This window comes from Electrophorus electricus, chromosome 24 (assembly GCF_013358815.1).
Source record: "Electrophorus electricus isolate fEleEle1 chromosome 24, fEleEle1.pri, whole genome shotgun sequence".
Taxonomy (NCBI): Eukaryota; Metazoa; Chordata; class Actinopteri; order Gymnotiformes; family Gymnotidae; genus Electrophorus; species Electrophorus electricus.
The window spans coordinates 9,469,024-9,482,761 of NC_049558.1; the positions used below are offsets into that span (position 1 = coordinate 9,469,024).

General features: G+C 41.4%; 1 long non-coding RNA gene across 1 annotated transcript; it reads left to right on the plus strand.

The window, feature by feature from the left end:
• LOC113588810 lies at positions 1-3,204 on the plus strand. Its single transcript, XR_003411885.1, has 3 exons — positions 1-46; positions 2,864-2,935; positions 3,162-3,204. It is a non-coding gene; the product is annotated as an uncharacterized LOC113588810 (long non-coding RNA).
• The last annotated feature ends 10,534 nt before the right edge of the window (positions 3,205-13,738 follow it).

Consider the following 13,738-nt stretch of genomic DNA (forward strand, 5'->3'; position numbering starts at 1 on the left):
CCTCACCAGCTGATGGCTCACCAGGTCCAGCTCTGACTCCCTGGAGGTAATGGATCTGTATGAACACAGCGAAGCACACCACAGAAAACCTTTTTCAGTTTTGGTCCTATGCTCATGCTTATGGCATACTGAAGTAGACTGCTTTACTCTATGAGTGTTTAAGACACTGTACCTCTATGAGAGTCAAAGTTCCTGACCTAAAACTGGATCAGCTAAAGTCACTGTACTTCTGCTTAATTATGGATTACGTAACTGTATTACACACAAAATGCAAGCTCATACCTTTCTTATACATGTGTGGGCGTGGCTAGGGTATTACATTTGCAAATCCAACACAGCCGTGTTAACCGTGCTTATGTGTGTAAGATAAACATGGCATGAAAACAGGGTATTTTGCTTTTCGGTGTTGAAAGTAGCGGTTATTACATATGCAAAGTATACATTTGCATTGTGAATTAGGTACATATCGCAGTATCATTCAGTTAATTAATTTGCATTATAGACAAAATAGTGTGGAGACTTTAAACTACATCAACAAAACACATTGGTAATGATCTGCTTTGTAAATAATCTGCTTTGTGTGTTAGTAATCTTTGTTCAGACTATGTATAACAGTGATGTAGTGTTATTTCAGCTACATTAATGAGAAATATTGTATTTCCTCCTCTTCAGGTGTCCACCCACCATGACTTGAGGGATTAGCATGGAAGAAAGACACATTTGTTTTTGTTGTTATGAGTCTAAACTAAAAATAGCAAAAAAAAGACCAAAATTAGACTCACCGTTTCAGGTGTTGCCAGCATGCTCTGATCACACACACACAGCACCAAAAAAAAAAACCATACCACACAGAATTAGCACCAATCCTCATCAGGCAGTCTTACTATGACTGTTAGACAGCTTCTTTTGTACTTTGATGCAGAGCAGATGCTTGTAAAGTGAAAAACTGGATGTTAGTAACAGTTATTCCATTTACTGAATAAATTGTAAGAGCGTAAATAAATTACCTTGGCAAAGTTCTCAATAATAACAGTTTGTGATGTATTACAAAATAAGACAGAAGCAAGTGTAAAGTATGTCCAATGAAGACCAGAGTGAAAGAGAAGGTGAGAGAGAGGGGGGAAAGTCACCTGTAATGTGCACCTGCTGCCAGAACTGCTCCTTTTATATCATGCAACATCCATCTTTCTTTCTGGCTCTCTGTTGTTCTCTCTCTGCTTACACACACACATACGTATGCAAGCATGCACATACACGCACCCTCACACGTACATACACACACGCATGTACACACACTCACACACACACACACACACACACACACACACACACACACACACACGCATGTACACACACTCACACACACACACACACACACACACACACACACACACACTCACACACACACACACACACACACACACACACACACACCCTTCTCTGGATTCCCCTTATCTCTGTGCCAACCCCTTCATGCAAATTTCAGGCAGAGTAACGCTGTGGGCTGCTCTCAGGGACACTCTTGGCTACAGGACCCAGGTGCATCGCCTCTGTGTTGCCAATAGCAACAGCATACTCTACTAACTGTCAAAGTGATTATTTGCTACTTGTTATTAATCCACTCAGGAGGAAGGAACCTAATGATTATCTGAATGTATTTTATGAGTTGGGACGACAGGATCGTTAGCATCATCTTCAGGCTTATGAGTGTTCCTTGTGGCTGTTATTAATTAGCAAGCAGTCAAAACAACAACATGGATTCAGTGTTCTCTGTACGTCCAGAATGCCATAAGTTCATTAAGCACAAAAATAAATGTCATTAATGCAACTTTAGCACAGAGCAAAAATAAATAAATAAACAAATTAAATTAAATAAAATTAAGTAATGCATAACACTATCAAGATGGCTTCATAGTGTGGGTAAAGCTTGTGCTCAGGGTAACATAAGAGTTAATTATGATAACAATGATTTATTTATCAGGATAACACCATTCCAAATGCAAAGGAACATATGTAATCTAGCATTTTCTAACTGTAGATGCTGAGGTAAACTCCCACTTTATAGTTTTATACATTTTATTTTTTCCCACTTTCCCCTACAGAAAAAAAAGCTTCTCCACTGCAGAGAAGATGTATGTACTTCTGTTCAAACTTAAATAGCTAGTAGCAATTATTTTAAATACATGCTAGCTTTCCTATTTATTGAATTGTACTTTGAACTAGGGCCAAAATAAATAAGCATGCATTATCTTGGTAATTCTAAGTGCTTTTTCTCATAGCATATTATAAATTAATAGGCAAGGAAAATACATTTTAGCTTTATTTAAATATACAAATTTCTCTTTTAAAGTGAATTAATATATCATGCTTTAGGTATGAACAACAGCATTTTTTTCACTTAATCATATATTTACAATATGCAGTTCATGGAAGAAAATACCGGTGTAAATAACTCAAGCTGTGTTTCTGACCTCTGAGTGTGAGATGCAATCATGAAATTAATAGAATTAGAAAAAGAACCTGTTGTAGGAGTGCAGACATGAGACAGTAAAGTGTTATCAAGAGTGCAGTATTAAATGGAGTGTCATAGTGTACAGAGACTCTCTTCTCATCCTGGCTTTTCTCATCTCCACAGTTTGGCTTAATGGAATCCCCGACACATCTTGGAGGAGCAATAAAATTTTAAATGTATTAACTATAGAGAAATTAGTTTTCTATTTTGCTCAGCTTGAGCAAGCCAACAGAGGAGCCCAGCACCCCAGGAATATGTCAGCAACATATCAGTATTTTTCTGATTGAGTGTAAAGTATCGAAAATAACATTTTAGTGACTTGATCTGTGACCCTTTTTTCTATTTCTTAAGGTTATCCTTGCCCTCCAAAGTGATAAAGTGATTCATCAAATGATTTGAACCTGCACCACTCTGTGTCTGAAGGTAAATACATTTTATAGGCCAGTAAAGACTGATAGGTGAAATCCTGTTGCAATAACGCTATAATCCTGTCAGTGGATAGATGTCAAGGTCAGTCCTGCTTCACATTCTGACATGATCTTAGATTATCTCTGCCTTTTACCCATTTGTAATTAATCTTGGAAATAACAATAATAATAATAATAATAATAATAATAATAATAATAATACATGTGATTTTCTTTAACAGAAATGAAAAAGAATATGTAATTTTGAGAGGAAAAACTCACCCGTTTGAGAAGTCAACTCTTTCTCTGATTGGTTATTCCACATGAACCAATCAGAAACCTGTAGGATTTTTTTCTGCTGAGAAATCATGAGATCGTGGCGGAGCAGTGACATTGTGATTAACTACTGGTACAGAGAAGTGATTAGTAATGAAAAATCTATTAGGTCAGGCTGTTGCGGCAGCTGGGATACATGCCTAATTTGCACTGCTGAGACTGATAATGTTCGCCATCTGGAATATAGCACTATTTTATGAACCAACTCCCCTCGACCTCCATTATCAAACAGCACAGGCAGTGGGAAGGAGTGTTTGCTTTGTAAACACCTCACCATGCCTACAAAACCCCTCTGCACTTCATGTCCCGTGGGAGCCATCTGAATCTTATCTGTAAGGCCACTCAAAATGTGATGGACTTTGTGGAGGATTTCTGCTTCTGTCCATGACTATTACACATGTTCCCCTCTTTCCTCTCAGCCTCAGTTACTGGATCAGTGTGTGGTGCAGAATGAGAACATTACAGAATCATTGGCTCATAGCTTCATACCAAATCACCTACATTCAATTCCTAATTAATAATGGACAGAGAGTTAATTGATAAACCACAGCAGTAAGGCCAAGGTTGTTGGGAAATTACATTTTTGTGTGAAAACCTCTGTTGTACACTTTGTCCAATTTACTTTTTATCTAAAAAGCTTAAAGTCACTGTCAGGCTACATGTTACCAGAAAGTAATTCAGATTAGAAAACAAATACAAATAGACTTAGGTTGTGAAAGTCACTTCACAGTGCAATTTGACTTTAAATCACAAATGATTTCAAAGTAACTGTAGTCTTTTGTGATGATTCACTAAAGTGGTTTGAGTTTCTCTTTCTCATCCTTAAGACTGAATGAACACTTTTCTTTAAGGGGTCAAAGGTTTTTACTGGTGTGAGTGTAAATGATTATTACACTACTGCAGAAAATGCTCCAGCCAAGAAAGACGGCTTTCAGGAGGGCGTCTACGGCAGAAGACCTGCTAGGCTTGTTTGGAAAATCCCCAGGTGGGAGAATTTCTGGCAGTTGCTTTGTAGAGCTTTCCTGCACCTGCTGCAGGGGGATGCAACGTGGTCTTCAGAAACATCGGTCCTGATTCTTATCGGGCATGTGAATTTAATATCAAACCTGTCAGACTTGAGAGTAGCACTGGTTTTACAACGACTTGAAATAAGAAAACACCTCACTTAGGAACAATGTTCCAGACTTTCTGCATTCATTGGTTGGCAGTTTTTTAAAAACTTTGTCTGAAAAAATACTCAATTTCTTTTTAAATACCCAGTGAAACATCAGAAGGAGATGGCCCATAAGTGTCTTTATTAGCATCTGAGGAGAAAGATGATGTCATAGCACAGCTATCACAAACACAATCACCTGCCCAAGAGCTGATTTACGTCTCCTCAAACCAATCCTTACATCTCACTGCCAGATGCACGTTATTTACAGAAAGATTTTGTTGGAAAACATCATGTGTTTATAATACATCCACCCACATGCTGAGAGAGTAAGGGAGTGTGTTTGTGTCCAGAAATGCTGATTTGGACTCAGTTAATGATAGATCATAACTAGGTTGGAAGTGTTCGCAGTGTTAGCTTCATTGGAAAATGAATAAACAGAGATGTAATTTGTTACTTGCATGACACATGCTATGGCAAAATGCTGTATATATAATATATAATCATTGGCCTGGCAAGTTTATTTATATAGCACACTTCTTACGCAGGGCAATTCAAGTTGTTTTACAAATAATAGAAAATTGAAATAAAATATTTTTTAAATATACAAGTTGTATTGAAATAAATCAAAGTAAAATATAACCTAAAATTAAATTAAAATGTGACTGTATCATTGGTCCTGTTTTTAAATATTTAAGTTTTCATTTTGCATATAGCTTGCATCAGCATACACAATACATTCCCAGTATTTTTGCAGTAGGTTGGTACACAGCAGTTAGAGTTAGGGGTATACTGTGGCTAGAAACTGTGGTATGCAAATTTCTTTTATAATTCTAATACACAAACAATAAACCATTCTGCTCAAGCTGAATGTAGCATGTACATGTCTGCATTCCTATTGGTGTGTGTGTGTGTGTGTGTGTGTGTGTGTGTGTGTGTGTGTGCGCGTGTGTGTGTGTGTGTGTGTGTGTGTGTGTGTGTGTGTGTGTGTGTGTGTGCGCGTGTGTGTGTGTGTGTGTGTGTGTGTGTGCGCGTGTGTGTGTGTGTGTGTGTGTGTGTGTGTGTGTGTGTGTGTGAGTATGTCTGTGCACACACATCCCTGGCTAGGCCTTGACATGGTCACTGAATCATTAGTAGTCCAGGTGTGAGCCTTTACAGTTTATAAGGAATCCCCAACTGAATTTACAGAAGGTCGTGCATAAACAAATCAGGGAAACACTGAAAAGTGACTTAGGGATTCCCCTAGAGCATCACAAACACACTCACCTGTCCCAGAGCTGCTTTACATCTCCATGAACCATTCCTTACATCTAACTGTTGGATGCTATTTACTGAAAGATTGCGCTGGAAAACATTGTGTTTTTAATACGTCCGCCCAAATGCTAAGAGATTAAGGCAGTGTGCTTGTGTCCAGCAGTGCTGATTTGGACTCAGTTAATGATAAATCATAACTAGGTTGGAAGCATTAGCAATTAGGAAAATGAATAAACAGGAACTTTCTGTTATATATGTTATTTGCATGATATATTAGCGCAAAAATGCTTTATGCATGTGTTATACTTTTAATTCATTTTACTGGCTTCTTCCTAGTGGTTGTTGTAGTGTGCTGTATTACCCTGAAGTATCGCGATTAGCTGAGCTGCTGCTGCTCCTTCAAAACTGTAATACTTTCTGAGAAGCGAAATCCTCAGAGTACCTGAGCACCACAACCTGGAGTAGAATAACCTACCATAATCTGCAGGAGTCTTCCAGACTGGCATGCACTTGCCACAAATGAAGCATCTAATAACTTTCTAGAAGCTTACCCTAATGCTTGACTTTACTGCAGAAGTGCGCAACATGTCAAGGGAATTGTGCATGGTTTGAAATGGCATACATTCCATATGCATTTTGGTATTTTTTGTGTACTGCAAAAACAAAAGATCCCAACACTACCACAGTTATTAACCCATACACGGCAGAGAAAGCACACATCCACCTCCTACATTATTACATTACTGGGAGTCATACTGCATGGCTACGATTAGCTGTTTGGTATCATGCCTGGACGACGGCCCTCACAGGGATACAGTCGTGTCTGGCCCTGGAGGGGATGGTGCTCCGATGCTTGTGGATCTGCCGCCAAAGCAGTATGAAGACCTCACAGCATTGGGCATGGCGCTCCAGAAATGGACAAGTGATTGAACTTTTATCAGCTAGATGGTTGCTTTTCAAGAGGTGGAGCATTAGGAAGAGTGATGCTGGTGGGAGAAATGAGCATTATGGCTCAGCAGGTATATCGAGGGTTGAAGAAGGCTGCACAGGAACAGCTGGTACTAGACCCCTAACTGCGCTTCTCCCAGAGCATCTGAGGCAGAGAGAGCGGAAACCTTCTTCAGTGGCAAGACACCTGGGCAAACAGCAGTGCACACAGCAGAGGACATGACGTGTTGAGCAGACCCCGAGCAAGTTGCGCTGGAGTGAGTGGTAAGCTGGTTGTGCAGGAGGAGGGGATACCAAACAGTGCTCTAAACCTAAGCTAGCAGGAAAATGGAAGTGGGACCTCTTTACTGTGGACAATTCAGGCTGCACTTAAATCATTCTGTCTGGTCTTGGAATTTTGGAAGCCAGTTCTGTCTGTCAGTATTTGGCACTTTGAGCAAATCCCCTTTCGATAAGAGAGTGGTTCTGCATCTCTCTCTGTGGTTCCTCTCATATGAACTAGGGGGTGTCCAGCTCATATACCTTGCATATTTTCCTGTGTATAATCCCTCACACTTGGTTATGTCTCCCCGCAGATGTGTTCCCTGCGTTTATCTTGCATCCTGTTACTAGGTACTGGAGTGCAGGATCCTTTGAATACTTTGCATCCTTTGTTTTGTCTTCTGTGATATACCCCACTTTGTTCGACCTAGTGCTTAGTGATTGAGCTTGTGCTACCATGTTTAGTGCATCTGTGCTGTCCTTCGGTCCTGCCTTTTCCAGCCATTGGTAAGATTGTCTTATGTCACCTCTGCTATCTGTCAGTGGTACATTCCATGAGGGAGAGGTTTATCCTCCTGCCATGGCACCACTTGTGCTTCCATGGTGACCATGTCCCAGCATCTAACCAAGTAACCCCCTCATCAGCTCATCCTTGAGGAGCATTGCTTGAATGTATTCATGCATTTTCATGTCTCACCCTGTACAGTGAATCTGATACTTTGGAATCCCTTTCCTCCCTTGTTCTAGCTGGTGTACAGTCTTTGAATGTGGGATCTTGGGTGGAGTACCCCACACATTGTGAGGAGTTGTCTGGTCTTGACGTCAGCAGGTTTCAGCTCTTCTCTTTGCCAGCTTATTGTGCCTGCTGGGTATCTGATGACTGGCAGGGCATACGTATGTATCGCTTTGATCTTATTGTTCCCATTCATCTGAATCATGAGGACCTGCCTTACCCTATGGTGGTACTTGGATGTTGCTGACATAAGTGTTTCTGCTTCATGGTTCCCGTGTGATTGGAGAATTGCCATTTATTTGTAGCTGCCCTCCAGGTCTGTTATATGGTCTTGTGGAAGTTTTCTCTCTACAATGATCACTTTCCTTTTTTTTTTTACTATCTGTCCACCATATTTTAACCCGAATGACATTCCTGCATCATTCCAAATGACTATTTTCCTGCTGTAGATCCTGGTCGGGTTGCTCGGTGATTCAATGTCCCTTTCTGTCCTGACATTACAGCTTGATGTCATCCATGTACAATAGGCCTGTACTTCTGCTGCTGAATCGGTATGTGTACTCACTCTTATTGAAAATCTGACTCAAGCTTCATGCCTAAGGAGTCAGGCCTACACAGAACAACATTGGGGACAATTAATCTCCTTGATATATGTCACACTTAATAGTTACCTGGTCAACTGTCTTCAAGTTGAATTCTAGTGTTGTCCTGGAGTGTTCCAATGATCTGGATTAAAGGCTGTTATGATATTACTGACTTTAAACAAATGAATGGTAATGAGTCCTATGCTTTCTTGTAGTCAATCCAGGCCATGCTTAGATTGGTATGTCTGGTCTTGAAATCCTGGAGGACAGCCTCTCTGTCAGTAGGCGGTGCTTTGAGCCTCTGGTGTTGTTACCAATCCTCTTCTGAGCAGTGCTCATGTACCTAAACACATGCTTATTCAACCTGGTGACTAGTATTCCTCAGAGGAGCTTTCATATTGTGGACAGGCAGGTTATTGGTCTGTAGTTATTGGGGTCCTTCACGGCTAGTACTGTCCTGCTGGAATCAATCAATCAATCAATCTATCTATCTATCTATCTATCTATCTATCTATCTATCTATCTATCTATCTATCTATCTATCTATCTATCTATATATATATATATATATATATATATATATATATATATATATATATACACACACACTATTTCCTCTTTTTCCTTTTTATAAATACTCCCCTATTTTATCCTGTTGGATTCAACTTATAAATGTGTCCAATGTCAATAAAATTCCTTAAACAAACAAGCCTTCATTTTATATCTGCCCCAGCATATAAAATAGTTGAATGTGTAAATCACCTGTTTTCCCAAGTGAAGCAGATAAGATACAGGAGCAGGCCTTCAAACTTCTCTCTCACACACTCACACATGCACACACACACACACACACACACACACACACACACACACACACACACACACACACACACAAGACATAGGAATCAAAAAGCAACAGAACAGGTGGGAAGCCTGCATGTATCTCGCTGAAAACACAGACACATACATGTACCACATATGTTCATGAATGGCATCTTGAAGTCTGATCCCTACAATAATGAGCAGCTGTATATTGTCTCCCCAAGCTGTATATAACCTCCCCAAGCTGTATATATGTATCCTCAAGTCAAGATCTAATGCTCTCACTAGACAACTCATGGATCACTTCAGCTGACAAGGCATGAAGGTATGCAACACTAGGGTAATACTGAATATCCAATTATCATTTCCTTGACTTGGTCATGCAGGTTTCTCTCCACAAAAGCCACACTGGTGCTTGTTCAGTCCCTTGTCATCTTGAGACTGGTCTACTGGCAGAACTTCCACCGTGTCCCCTCAGACCACTATAATTCATTCATAATGCAGCTGCACGGCTAGTTTTCAACCTCCTGAAGTCCTTGCTGTCTGTTCCATCTCCCACATACCTAAAAGCATTAATCAATCTCTGTTCTGCACTGCCTTCGAGACTCTAGTATGGTTTTATTTGGATCACCATCCCTCAAGACACAAATAAACATGCATCAAGACTCTTCTCTGTCCTGGTACCAAAGTGGTGGAATAAACTTCCCCTGGTTCTCTGTACAGCTCAGACACTGGATGTCTTCAAATGAAGATTCACCTCTTCACTGAGACACTAATGACAGTATAGTATTCTTAATGCTGACCTCTCTATTGTCACATGAGGAGGTGTATTTGATAGAAACTACAAAGCACTGCCAAATGCTGTAAATGTAAAATGTAAATGTACTGCATACACAATCACACACACACACACATGCAAACAATCACAAACACACACACACACACACACACACACACACACACATACACACACACATGCCTGCACTTTTGTCATCCTTATGATTAACACACTTTTCTGCAGCTGCTGCTTTCATAACACACAACAGCCAATTCTTTCTTCTTCATAGAGCAGACAAAATAAGACCTTTAGTAGAATCAACCTAAGTCTGGCTGCCTACCTCAAACTTTATTGGATGTTCTTGGCACATTTGTCAACACTAAAGCTGCCCTCTCTGACACATCTGTTACACATTAATTCCCAGTTGCATGTTGTTTGATGACTGTTAAAGTTGTTTGGTATTTGTTAAAGTCCAAGAACCCTACAATAAATGTTTAGAGTTGAATTGATGCAAAGCACATTATGTAACAGAATGCCATAAGGTCAGTGTTACAGTGTAGATGAACAAATACACACATCACATTTTGCAGATGTAGGATATCTGGATGGTAATGTTCAAACGTTCCAGACTGGTAAGGTGGTCAGACCTGGAATCTGCAGAAGACTGGCTCCTCAGAATGCCCTCTACAGGGCACATGCAGTGCTATAGCCTGTGCTTTCTAACAGCAACATGCATTAGTTTGCAAAATCTGTGGCAAATTGTGGAAGAGCTTCCTGGGGCAGATAATTCCAGCTGCATTATTGATTCCATTGGTCATTAAACTAGGACAACAGAGGTTCTCGCTCCATTCTGAACATTCTGAACACTGTAGTCATATCATGTTACTGCAGAGAGGCAACACCTGGAGCATAGTCATCAGTGACAATATGTTAAAATAGCTTGGCCACAAGATGGTGCCATCAGCTTAAACACACAATAGCCACACATGGTCTAGCAGACATCTATACTATATGTATGTTCCTATTAGTATGTTCATATTGCAATACTAGTGTGTGCATACTAGTTCAATAAATGTGTACTAGTTCAGTGAGGAGGTGAGGATTAGTACCCTGTGAATTACTTCGAGAGATTCCAGAGATTAAATATGGAACCTTTTTAGTCACAGAATTTAGCAATTTATGTGTAATAGGTTTTCACGATTAGAAATGATGCCCAGAACCTGCTGACAGGATGGTGTCCACTATCTGCACAGTCCTACTGTTGTACTGTTGACAGGCTGGTGTCCATTATCTGCACTGTCCTACTGTTGTACTGTAGACAGGCTGGTGTCCACTATCTGCACAGTCCTACTGTTGTACTGTAGACAGGCTGGTGTCCACTATCTGCACAGTCCTACTGATGTGCTGCAGACAGGCTGGTGTCCACTATCTGTACAGTCCTACTGTTGTGCTGTAGACAGGCTGGTGTCCACTATCTGTACAGTCCTACAGTTGTACTTTAGACAGGCTGGTGTCCACTATCTGCACAGTCCTACTGTTGTACTGCTGACAGGCTGGTGTCCACTATCTGTACAGTCCTACTGTTGTACTGCTGACAGGCTGGTGTCCACTATCTGCACAGTCCTACTGTTGTACTGTTGACAGGCTGGTGTCTACTATCTGCACACTCCTACTGTTGTACTGTTGACAGGCTGGTGTCCACTATCTGCACAGTCCTACTGTTGTACTGCTGACAGGCTGGTGTTCACTATCTGTACAGTCCTACTGTTGTACTGCTGACAGGCTGGTGTCCACTATCTGTACAGTCCTACTGTTGTACTGCTGACAGGCTGGTGTCCACTATCTGCACAGTCCTACTGTTGTACTGCTGACAGGCTGGTGTCCACTATCTGCACAGTCCTACTGTTGTACTGCTGACAGGCTGGTGTCTACTATCTGCACAGTCCTACTGTTGTGCTGTAGACAGGCTGGTGTCCACTATCTGCACAGTCCTACTGTTGTACTGCTGACAGGCTGGTGTCCACTATTTGCACAGTCCTACTGTTGTACTGCTGACAGGCTGGTGTCCACTATCTGCACAGTCCTACTGTTGTACTGTTGACAGGCTGGTGTCCACTATCTGCACAGTCCTACTGTTGTACTGTTGACAGGCTGGTGTCTACTATCTGCACAGTCCTACTGTTGTACTGCTGACAGGCTGGTGTCCACTATCTGCACGTTCCTACTGTTGTACTGTTGACAGGCTGGTGTCCACTATCTGCACATTCCTACTGTTGTACTGTAGACAGGCTGGTGTCTACTATCTGCACAGTCCTACTGTTGTACTGCTGACAGGCTGGTGTCCACTATCTGCACATTCCTACTGTTGTGCTGTAGACAGGGTGGTGTCCACTATCTGCACATTCCTACTGTTGTGCTGTAGACAGGCTGGTGTCCACTATCTGCACATTCCTACTGTTGTACTGTAGACAGGCTGGTGTCTACTATCTGCACAGTCCTACTGTTGTACTGCTGACAGGCTGGTGTCCACTATCTGCACAGTCCTACTGTTGTACTGCTGACAGGCTGGTGTCCACTATCTGCACAGTCCTACTGTTGTACTGCTGACAGGCTGGTGTCCACTATCTGCACAGTCCTACTGTTGTACTGCTGACAGGCTGGTGTCTACTATCTGCACAGTCCTACTGTTGTACTGCTGACAGGCTGGTGTCCACTATCTGCACAGTCCTACTGTTGTACTGCTGACAGGCTGGTGTCCACTATCTGCACAGTCCTACTGTTCCTTTTGGTATCTCCGGGAGGTGCTATAGGACATTAAATTTGCAATCAGAGCAAAACATTGATTCCCATGGGAATTAAAAAAATAGTGCTCCCAGGCATTTGTGAATAAGCAGCGCTAAAATGTCACTGAACCATCCTACGTGTGCAGGGCTGCAGTGTGGCCTGACCCAGGTCGAGCAGCCTTCTCCACCCCAGGATGTGATCGACAGTTGTGTGCATTTTCTCCACAGACACCCACATCGCTCAAGCAAACTCACAGGAACCTAAGAATTACTCTGTGATGCTCACATCCAGTACAGGCTCGCCATGGACTAGAGTAAACGTGTTGCACGTGCACTGTAGGACGGAGATGAAGTGACTCCCTCTGCACCAGCTCTCTGTAGCTGTTCGATGGACAGAAACACTGGAAGTCCAACACCAGTCTGCTGCTGTAATGTGGCCCTAACCAAGTCTCTTTACATCACCTTCAGCTGTTTGTTTTTGCTTCCCCTTCCCAACCTAGATTTGGCTCACCCTCCTGGTTTTTGAAGCCCAAGAGTATGTAAATGAAAATGTGTAAGTAAATATTTATTTGGGTTGAATGACGGGGCACTGAAGCAGGGCACATATTGCCTCACTTTTACATGTTAACATGCAAGAGACACTATAATGTGGGTAAAGATATGTCTGGGAACAATATGGAGAACATGGGTTATATGCTCTGGGTGGACTTATGTAAACAACTTAGCATCTAATTTTAAAGTAAAATAAAAGCCTGTCTGCATGTCTTCAGTATGAAAAATAAGCATAGCCTAAGATAAATTCATCTGTTAATTTTGTTCCTGTGCTGAAAGGTTTGGGTTAACTTTTGTACTTCTGTTTTATAGGCTATGGGAGCAAACCTGCAAACCTGTAGTCCTCTCTCTCTCTCTCTCTCTGTCTCTCTCTCTCTCTCTCTCTCTCTCTCTTTCTCTCTCTCTCTCTCTCTCTCTCACACACACACACACACACACACACGCACACACACACACTCCCCTCTATTGTCTTAACTATTTGACTATTGATAAATGGAGATGGTAAAATAATATAGTGCAGTGAACATGTCACTTATGATCAGACTTCAGATCACAAATATCCAAAAGTACAATGATGCGATCTTGTCGATGCCACTGCGGAATGTTATTATTATT